The sequence below is a fragment of the Octopus bimaculoides genome, chromosome 12 (assembly GCF_001194135.2).
Source record: "Octopus bimaculoides isolate UCB-OBI-ISO-001 chromosome 12, ASM119413v2, whole genome shotgun sequence".
NCBI lineage: Eukaryota > Metazoa > Mollusca > Cephalopoda > Octopoda > Octopodidae > Octopus > Octopus bimaculoides.
Genome location: NC_068992.1, coordinates 14,427,290 through 14,437,805, shown reverse-complemented (window position 1 = coordinate 14,437,805; position 10,516 = coordinate 14,427,290). Strand labels below are relative to the sequence as shown.

Below are 10,516 nucleotides of genomic sequence, written 5' to 3'. Positions count from 1 at the left end.
ATATATATATATATATATATATAGTCTCATGTTTAACATGAATGCATATAGCAAAGATCATATACATACATACATAGCTCATCACACACATATAATACAATATAAACACGCATGAGTATATATATTAGAGAGAGAGATTAGTAATATTGCTAATAACAAAGGTAATAATAATAATAATAATAATTAGTAATAAAAATACGATGATCGTTTTAAACAAAATTGCTGAAGCAAAAAGAATGACGGTACTCACGAAATGCTAGCGTGTGTGTGTATATATGTAAATATATACATGTATTTTATGTATACAAAATTATGTGTAACGGTAGTTAAACCGAGATGTTATTCACATGTGCGACCTCTTCTTGGATGTTAATGTGACAAGAGAGAGAGGGGGAGTGGAGAAACATAGAGAGAGTACAAGAGAGAGACAGATTAGGAAATGCGGATGAGGGAAGGAGGAAGAAAAGATCTAGGAAGGGAACGGGGAGGTATGAAGAGATAGAGATAGAGAGAGAGAGAGAGAGAGAAAAGGGGAAATGAGAAGGGACGTAGACCAGCAATGCGGAGGAAGGGAGTGAGAGAAATAGAGAGAAAGGAAGCGAGGGAGGGAGGGAGGAAAGAGACCGGAGTGCAGGAAAGATGGACGGATGTGTGGAGGAAAGGGAGGAATAGGAATGACTGGGAGCACGAGAGATGGATGGATGGGTGGAGGGAAGGAGGGAGGGAGGGAGGAAAAGAGCAAACGATGCTACATGGTCAAGGGGAATAATTGTGTACGTATTCATCGGAACGTACAGACGACCATGGTGATGATAGGGAAATGATACGGGAAGTAGGGGTGGGGGAATGGAAGCATTTCTTGATTGTAGTAGTAGTAGTAGTAATAGTGATAGTAGTAATCATGAGCGTCGTAACAGTATTATGGGTCTCCAGGCAAAATCTGTACACCGGACTCTATTGTATTAACGGACTGCAAGCCATGTGATACATTAATCATAAATGGATCCCAAGACACAAAGACGTCTCTGTGCTATTTGCCCACTGCGTCCCTGCATTAAGATGGCATTTATAGTAGTAGTAGTAGTAGTAGTAGTAGTAGTAGTAGTAGTAGTTGTTGTTGTTGTTGTTGTTGGAAGAGGAGGTAGAAGCGCAGCGTTGGCAATTAATGGTCAAAGTAATTTTAATAGTCATCATCATCATTTAACGTCCGTTGTCCATGTTGGAATGGGTTGGACAGTCTGGTTGGGCTGGCACGTTGGAAGGCTGCACCGGACTCCAGTTCCATTTGGCAAGGTTTTTCTATGGCTCTATACCCTTCCTAACACCAACCACTCCGAGAGCGTAATGGGTGCGTTTACGTGCCACCGGCATGGGTGCCATCTGTGTGACACCGGGGTGCATTTACGTGCCACTGACACAGGTGCCGATTTGCGTAACACCAGTATCTGTCACAACTGTGATTTTGCTCAGCTTGATGGGTCTTCTTCTCAAGCACGACATAACGTCAAAGGTTTTGGTTACTGCCTCCGAAAGGCCCAATACTCAAAAGGAACTCAGCACGAGTGCACTTGGCTTGACGGGTCCTCTCAAGTACAGCACATCACCAATGGTCTCAGTCACTAGTTATTGCCTCTGTGATGCTCAAAGTTCGAAGATCATGCTTCCCCACCTCGTCTCACATCTTCCTAGGTCTACCTCTACCACAGGTTCCCTCCACAGTTAGAGATCGGCACTTCTTCACACAGCTGTCCTCGTCCATACACATCACATGACCATACCAGCACTGTCATCTCTCTTGCACACCACATCTGATGCTTCTTATGCCTAACTTTTCTCTCAAGACGCTTACACTCTATCGAACATGCACACTGACATTGCACATCCAGCGAAGCATACTGGCTTCATTTCTTTCAAGCCTATGCATGTCCTTGACTGTCATAGCCCATGTTTCACTGCCATGCAGCATAGCTGTTCGTGCACAGACATCAAACAATCTGCATTTTCACTCTGTGGTCCTTTGTTGCCAGCAGGGGTAGGAGCCCTCCAAACTTTGCCCAGCCTCATTTTATTCTCACAGCTACACTCACGGAGCATTCACCTCCACTACTAACTTGGTCACTTAGATAACGGAAGCTACGTACTACCTCTAGTTTTTCCCCCTGGCAGTTGATGGAGTCTATTTTCCACACATGTTTAGCATTTATTGTACCTGTGCACCTTCCACATACAAAAGTAACTTTCCCTGTCAACCTTCCTCTGATGTTGCTGCACCTCTTATGTGTCCAAAGCTTACACTGGGTGCATCCTATGGAGTTTCTACCTACACCTTTTCTACAGATTGAGCAGGGTCATCTACTTGAAGGGATTTGGGATTTGTTTGCCTTCCTACTTACTATAACTCTGGTTTTTGCTAGATTATCTCTAAGGCTCTTTGATTCTAGACCTTGCTTCCATACTTGGAACTTCTTCTCTAGTTCAGCATAGAGGAGCTTCCAGGAGCAGCCTGTCTTGAATTCCTCTGTTATTGTCTGGAGTACATTTTTGTATTTATTCTATCATTTAGCCATCATCTTGTGCAATCTATCTAATCAAAGCTTACATATATTCCCAAAGTGCCACAGAGCTTGTCATTCAAAGATCTGTCTGGGTCGCCACTTAACGGCCTTGCTGGCTTTCCTCATTTTTTTTTTTTTAATGAACATGAAGAATTGCCATCAAATCAAAAGTCGGAAAAGAGAGCAATACTCATAACACTTTTCAGGATCTTCAGGGCTGATGGAACTGAGGGTGGGAAGTGTCTTCAAAGTGAAGACCTGGCCTGAATGACTGCATTAGTATGGGTCCCACTAAAGGCTCTGATGATGTTAGCTAAGTTTGGTAGTGTTAGATTAGGTTATATTAAGATAGCTCAGGCAATTTCTTGGATTTGTTAATTTCTATCGACGTTTTATACCTCGTTGTGCTGAAACTTTATACTCTCTCAACAAATTGCTGCAACACTGCAAGAAGAGAGCAGAAAAGATTCCTTTAATTCCTACTGAAATATAAGCTTTCGACATGTTAAACAGAAACTATCTCGTGTCTCCATGTTGGCTCACCCCATTCCTGATGCTGAAATTTCTCTTGTAGTTGATGCGTCCGAAATTGGCGTCAGCGCAGTCATTCAACAACTCCACCATGGTGAATGGCAACCTCTTGCGATTTTCTCTACACAGTTAAAACCAGCTGAAACTAAATATAGCGCATTCAGTCGTGAACTGTTAACTACTTACCTTTCAGTTAAACATTTCCAACACATTTTGGAAGGGAGAAACTTCACAATGTTTACAGATCATAAACCGTTATCTTTTGCTTTACACTGCAAGCCAGATAAATTTTCTCCGAGAAACATTCGACATTTGGAGTACATTTAACAGTTCACGAGTGATATACGACACATTCTAGGTTCTGAGAACATTGTTACAGACCTTTATCCCGTTTACCCGTCAACGCGTTATTTTCAACTGCAGAAATTAACTTGGACGAAATGTCTGAAGATCAGCCATCCGTTGATTTGAATAATATACAACAACCAGAACTAATTCTTTTCGACCTCCAATTTTTCCCAGTTGCGACTTCAAACAAACAGATCCTTTGAAATATTTCTTCTGGAAAACCTCGTCCTTTACTTCCTGAAAAGCATCACCGTATCGTTTTCTCAGCACTACACAATATTTCACATCCTGGTATAACAGCAACATTGAAGCTTATTTCAGCTGGTTTCGTTTGGCCGAACATGCGTCGATACATAGCTAATTGGACTCGTACCTGTGTCGATTGTCAAAGATTCAAGGCACATAAATATATCCGTGTACCGTTAGATACTTTCTCCACTCCAGATGCACGATTCCAGCACATACATGTTGATATAGAAGGACCTTGGCTTGCGAGTCAGGGCTACACGTTTTTATTAACCTGTATCGACCATTTTTTCCCGCTGGCCAGAAGTCATTCCATTCACAGACGTCTCTTCTCTAACTGTGGCACAAGCTTTAGTCACAGGATGGATCTGTAGTGGGAAAGGTGTAGCAAAAAATGTTGAGGCAGCAGATGAAATAGGCCTGTGGACGACATCAAAGTAAAACAATGGGAAAGCATCGGACTGTGGTTTAAATAATTTATCCAATCGACACTTGCGTTTACTTGTATACACCATAAAATTCACTACGTAACATTACCAACTTGCTTCGTGTTGGTGAAGAAGAAAATAAACAAGGAAAATATTGTGTCGATGTAATGAGGTAGAACCGGGTATGTTTTGTTTCCGTGTGTGCGTTGGTCATTCGGTGGTGTCTGTTTATGTTCTGCCACTGCTACTGTGTTGGGTCGTTCATGCTGAATATGTGGTTCTATATTAGCTGCTTGACTGGCGTAAGTTACTTGCTGGCTGTCTGCTTGGTGATGGCTGTCTGCCTCTGTCGTATGTCTGACTGCATTTATAATGGTCATGACAGCTAGAAGGACAGACATACCACAGGAGTAATTTCTACTTATGTAAGTCGCCTCCTGTCCACTCGAACCTTAAATGACACGACTCATTGACCGAGTCCATTGTTGAGATTGGGTATGTTAGCTGTCCAATCGAATCACATGACAGACCAATCAAGCACAGCAAATAATCTTTGCTCTCTGGAGCCTTACAGCATCTATAAATAAAGGGATTTCTTCCAGTTTTGTTCAGAGAGGAGAGTTGTTTTGCAGGTGGCTTTGACATGCTGCTTGCATTCTTGTTTGCCATGCATCTATAAGCAGGAAGAATGAGAGACTGCAAGAAGTAACGGCACATATTTCTGCTCTTGGCTCTCAAGCACACATCACCAAGTTCCGACTGATTTGAAAAGCAAATATGTATACTTTCTTCAGATAGTTATTATTGTGCTGTAACCAACAGTTGCTGTAGAAATTCATTTAATAGTTGAATAAAATGTAGCAGTTAATTGCAACTCGGTTTCTTGTTTACTTTCCTCTGTTTTATACACAACTCATTGGAACCAAGAATTTGTAATTACGCCAGGGCCAGAGACATGCTAACTCACCTCCCTAAAAGATAAACGTCGTGAAATACAGTAAGTAGGTTACGTTTCTTTGTAATTGACACCTTTTATCTATTTCAAAGATAAAAAAGTTAAATGATAAAGCTAGGGAAAGGCTTTTTAACAAAGGCATTCACAAGGTAGTAGCATGACTGTGTAGGTAAGACAATTAACAAATTTGTTTTGGAATGAGGGTTTCTAAGTGACCGATATAAGGGTGGAGTAGTTGTGTAGCTGTTTAGAAAATGGTAGGTAAATATCAGTGTGATTTCAACTATACGTGAAACCGTGGATGTATGTTTTGAGATAGTGTGAGACGGACCTGCAGGAAGGGCTAGTGTGGGATGTTAGGGAAACTATGCAAATATCTTGGCTGCTAAAATTTGGGGGTGTTATGCAAACTTTGGATAACTTGGACAATATTTCTTAACCTAACTAAAAACATGAAGCTTAGTAATAAAGAGAGCAGGTGAAATCATTCTCAGAACAGAGGAAGAAAGAGGACATGGGTGGTAAGTGAGGTAGATAGGTGGAGTGTGGGGTGTATAGTGTATGACCTATCACATGATCTGGCGTTTGAATTTCAATTTTTGCCAGATAACAGGTTTACTCATTAATATAGACAAGTTAATTGTAATTTTGATAGGTAGCACATTTTTCAGTTGGTGTAGAAAAGGATAACAATTGGAAGAACTTGTGAGAAAATAGAGAAGGGGCGCATATTGCAGGACTGTGAGAATGGGGGTGCACATTGTAGGGCTAGGAGAATGGGTCATACATTGTAGGGCTGGCAGAAAGGTGCACATTTAAAGGCTAGGAAAAAGGGAGAAGGAGGGGACATTGGAAGGATGGGAGAACATTGCAGGGCTGGGAGAAGGGAAGAACACTGTAGAATGGGGCACACTTTGTTGGGCTAGGGATAAGTAAGTATGAAATGTAGGGCTTACCTAAGGTGCTGGATACCCTGGTGTCAGTCCTTCTTGTTGATCTAGCTTGAAAAGAACACATGCGAGAACAGACTCACATATTATTCCAGTCATGTTCTGATACACAATGTATACTTGATCAGCTGACAAGTTGTTTACCAGCAGCTTGTGTTGTTTATTGAGATAACAAGTAAATTACAAGAAATGGAACTAAAAGTTTTTCTGATACCACTGCTTGATTGATATGTTAGAACAAAGTATTTTTTTACTTCATCAAGCCATCACCTATCTTCTGTGTGAGGCTTATCTTATGAGTAAAGAGGTGGTTGAATGTAGTGGTCTCAATGTGTTACGATTTGGAGGAAGAGATCTGCCTTTCTAAAAGATGTTGATGATGTTCATAGCTACAGGATTGATGGTTATGATGCTATTTTACTTTTCATCTTATTTTAGTCAGGAGAGAAGGTAGTTCCCATGACCCATATAAGGTTTCCAGAACTGGAGGGAGGGATGGAAGAAAGTGTCCTCAAACTAGAAACCTGATCCAAATACTTTCTACAGAATGGTCTCTGCTAAAAGTATTGAAGACACCAAATTGAGGTGCTAATCAAATCTCTACATTGGAGTCAGGAAGGAGGAAAATACCTTCAAACTGAAAACTTGGCCTATACGTTTGTGACAGAATAGATTCAATTAAAGGCACTTAAGGTAACACATAGGGATGTTAAGCTGGGCAACGACAGATTTTGAACTCAGAATGCAAAGAGCCAGAACAAATACCACAGGGAAGTTGGTGCAATGTCTCTAGTGAAGGCTACATCATGTTGCCCCACATCTTTGAACGAAGCCTTAGGCTCAATACAGATGGCTGTGAGAAGTTGCTGGAGATGGGTCAAACCCCAGCTGGGGAGGGTTAATGCTAGATGGCCATATGTGTGGCAGCAGACTTTGGCCTCTTGCCATACCTCCAGAAAGAGTCAGAAGTGATTAATGGAGAGTTTCTATGACATCACCAGTTCCAATATCTGGCCTCCTAATCACCTTGATAATAATCTCATGGATTACAATGGTTGATAAAGATACCAACCACTCTACCTGCAACATCAAAGCTGAAGTGGTGGCCAAGGTGAAGTGGGTGTTTGAAGGTCATAATATTAGTGGCAGGATATTGCCAAAGAAATGTGATTAGGGGGTGCGGAGGGGAAGTGAGTGGTGAAAACCTGGGTATATATAGAGCGGTGGAGCTGCTGGATTGCAATGATACAGAGAAACAGGGCTGTGAGATGCACTTGCATAGCAAGTGACCTGATCTGAGATCGTGTGCTGGAACGAAAATAATTGCAGCGTGGAAGGTGTTTATAAGCCATTTAAAATAACACACAAAATCCGTTAGATTCACTTCAACATTTACAGCACAGAATTTTGTCAGTGAACAGGTCGCGGTCTCAAAGCGACGAAGATATTTTGGCAAATTAAATTTAAATGTTGAAGTGAATCTAACGGATTTTGTGTGTTATTTTAAATGGCTTATAAACACCTTCCACGCTGCAATTGTATGTATATATAGTAAATCAAAAAAGAATATATATATACACACACGCATACATACATACATACATACTCACACACACACACATATATATATATATATGTATATGTGTAGATAAATATCTAAGATAACAAATCTCACAGTGACATGAACCAAATGCGAGAATAAAATGATAAACGTAAAACATATATGACAGTATTTCAGTTAATGTGATTATCGGGTATGATTTAAAGAAAGATATTGCAAGAGAATAGAAGGGCAAGTATAATGAGGGGTTGGGGGAACACGTTAAAAATATTACGGAAGCTCATAAGTATCTGTAAATATAGAATACACTGAATAACTCCTCTCTCATATAATAATCTGTTTCTTGAAGTCCCATACCTCGTGGAAAGCTAAAAGGTTGGTAAGGAAGATTTAGAATATGGAGATGTAAAAATATTGAAATTTTTGGAATAAAAATTTTCTTCAGTATCGTTAATTTCCATTTTATGAAATATGGGACTAATACAAAATGAAGGGGAGAGTGAGGAAATCCTTTAACTACAGATGTGTCCCACCGATTTTGTTTTTCTTATAACTTTCCGAAAAATGGATATTTCTTTTGTAAGATTTTCAACAAATACGTTCCAGATGATGAAGACTACGATTATATTGGAATTTGATGTGGAAAAATAAGGAACGGGCAGATAATTCACACACTTCGTCAAAAAAAATGTAGCGCAGGGGTGGCTGTGTGGTAAGTAGCTTGCTTACCAGCCACATGGTTCCGGGTTCAGTCCCACTGCGTGGCACCTTGGGCAAGTGTCTTCTACTATAGCTTCGGGCCGACCAAAGCCTTGTGAGTGGATTTGGTAGACGGAAACTAAAAGAAGCTCGTCGTATATATATGTACATATATATATGTATGTGTGTTTGTGTGTCAGTGTTTGTCCCCCCCACCATCGCTTGACAACCGATGCTGGTGTGTTTACGTCCCCGTAACTTAGCGGTTCGGCAAAAAGAGACCGATACAATAAGTACTAGGCTTACAGAGAATGAGTCCTGGGGTCGATTTGCTCGACTAAAGACGGTGCTCCAGCATGGCCGTAGTCAAATGACTGAAACAAGTAAAAGAGAGTAAAAGAGTAACAAAGACAAAATTAGGATTATCGGACAACCTTCCCCTACCCAATTCTTTCTTTTCTTTCCTTTTTCTTTTCACGCCAGATTCTTACATAATCTGAGATTGCATTTCTAGCAAATTTTAATATAAGAAAAACATCTCGTTTTCAGAGAGTTATGAGGAAACAAATCGAAGTGTGTAAATTATTTAATACTTATCTCCACTACTCGAAAAGACTTCTACAACAAATTCCAATATAACCTTATCCTAGGCTCTCTAGAATGCACCTCTAAAAATGTTCATTAAAAAATACATATTTTTCAGGGCGATCCTTCGATATTGGCCTAGAGAGTGTCGGTATGAGGAGACAATGCTTTCTTTACCTTCTTTCTCAGCCTAGCTTCTTTATGTCATGAAAAAAAGTTGTGTGGATAAATGAAGTCATGTACCACCACCGAAGGATAGCCTTTTTCGGAAAATTATACAGAAACAAAGTTGAGTGAGAGGTACAGCTCTAGGTTAACATGCAGTTGACCGTTGTAAAAAGTGAAAGTAAATTGTCCTTAAAAATAAAATCATCATCATCATCATCATCGTTTGACGTCCGTTTTCCATGCTGGCATAGGTTGGACAGTTTGACTGGGGACTGGCAAGCCAGGAGGCTGCACCAGGCTCCAATCTGATCTGGCAATGTTTCTATAGCTGGATGTCCTTCCTAACGCCAACCAACCACTCCGAGAGTGTAGTGTGTGCTTTTTACGTGCCACCGGCACGGGAGCCAGTCAGGTGGCACTGGCATCGTCCACGTTCGGATGGTGCTTTTTACGTGCTACCAGCACAAGAGCCAGTCGGAGTGGCGGGGTCTGGCTTCGACCACGTTCAGAAGAAGATGCTTTTTACGTACCACCGGTACGAGGATAAAAATAAATTGATAGCAAGTGAAAGTGTCGACCCTGACTGAAATTTCATAAAACATGATATCCGATGGGTAAAAAAAGTCAGGAAAGACTTCCTTTCGTACCCCACCATAAAATTTTCTTTTTAAATATTACATATGATGGAAAATTGATTTCCTACCATATCTTATAATAATAATGATGAGAAAGTCATAAAATTAAGAATTTCTATTAAAAAAACTTCGTTTCTGTATTATGTAAATTCACGTGCCAGTTTGGTCTAACGTTAAAGCCTAAATTGCCTAACTCTATGAAATTTGCCTAATCTTGGCCCATAAATATACATAATACAGAAGTGAAGCTTTTTTTTAATAGAAATTCTTAATTTTGATGACTTTCTCATCGTTATTATAAGACATGGTAGGAAAACAATTTTCCAACATGTGTAATATAAAAAAAAAATTATGGGGGCAGGTGTACAAAAGGAAGCCTTTCCGAAGGTCGATAGAATAAATACTAGGCTTAAAAGAAATAAGTACTGAGGTTGGTTCCACTAAACTCTTCAAGGTGTTGCTTTAGCATGGCCGCAGTCCAATAACTGAAACAAGTAAATGATAAATAGACAAATATACATAAAAACTTTGACTGGAATCATTGAATAAAATAATGTGTGTGTACGTATGTATGTAGTGTGTGTGTGTGTGTGTGTACGAATCTGTGCTTATCTATATGTGTTAGTAGGTTGGTAGGGATGTTTAATTTAAGTAACAGAGGGCTATGATTGAGAGACAAAAGAAATGGATACTGATACTAAACTGCCCACCGCACTCTCTCTATCTCTCTCTCTCTCTGTGTCTGTCTCTCTATCCCCCCTCTCTCTCTTCCCCCTCTCTGTTCTGTCGACACGCACAGAACAATTAAACACTCGGCTCGGAATAATTTAAAATAACAGAAATGAGAAGAGACAA

At 40.2% G+C, this 10,516-nt stretch overlaps 1 protein-coding gene across 1 annotated transcript in view; it reads right to left on the bottom strand.

Moving 5' to 3' along the window:
- The window catches only part of LOC106881863 (probable UDP-sugar transporter protein SLC35A4), a 99,945-nt gene extending 99,306 nt beyond the window's left edge, over window positions 1–639 (bottom strand). The window contains exon 1 of the mRNA XM_052972245.1: window positions 251–639. The gene's annotated coding sequence lies outside the window, so the exon portion shown is untranslated. The remainder of the gene's footprint in view (window positions 1–250) is intronic.
- Between the last annotated feature and the right edge of the window lie 9,877 nt (window positions 640–10,516).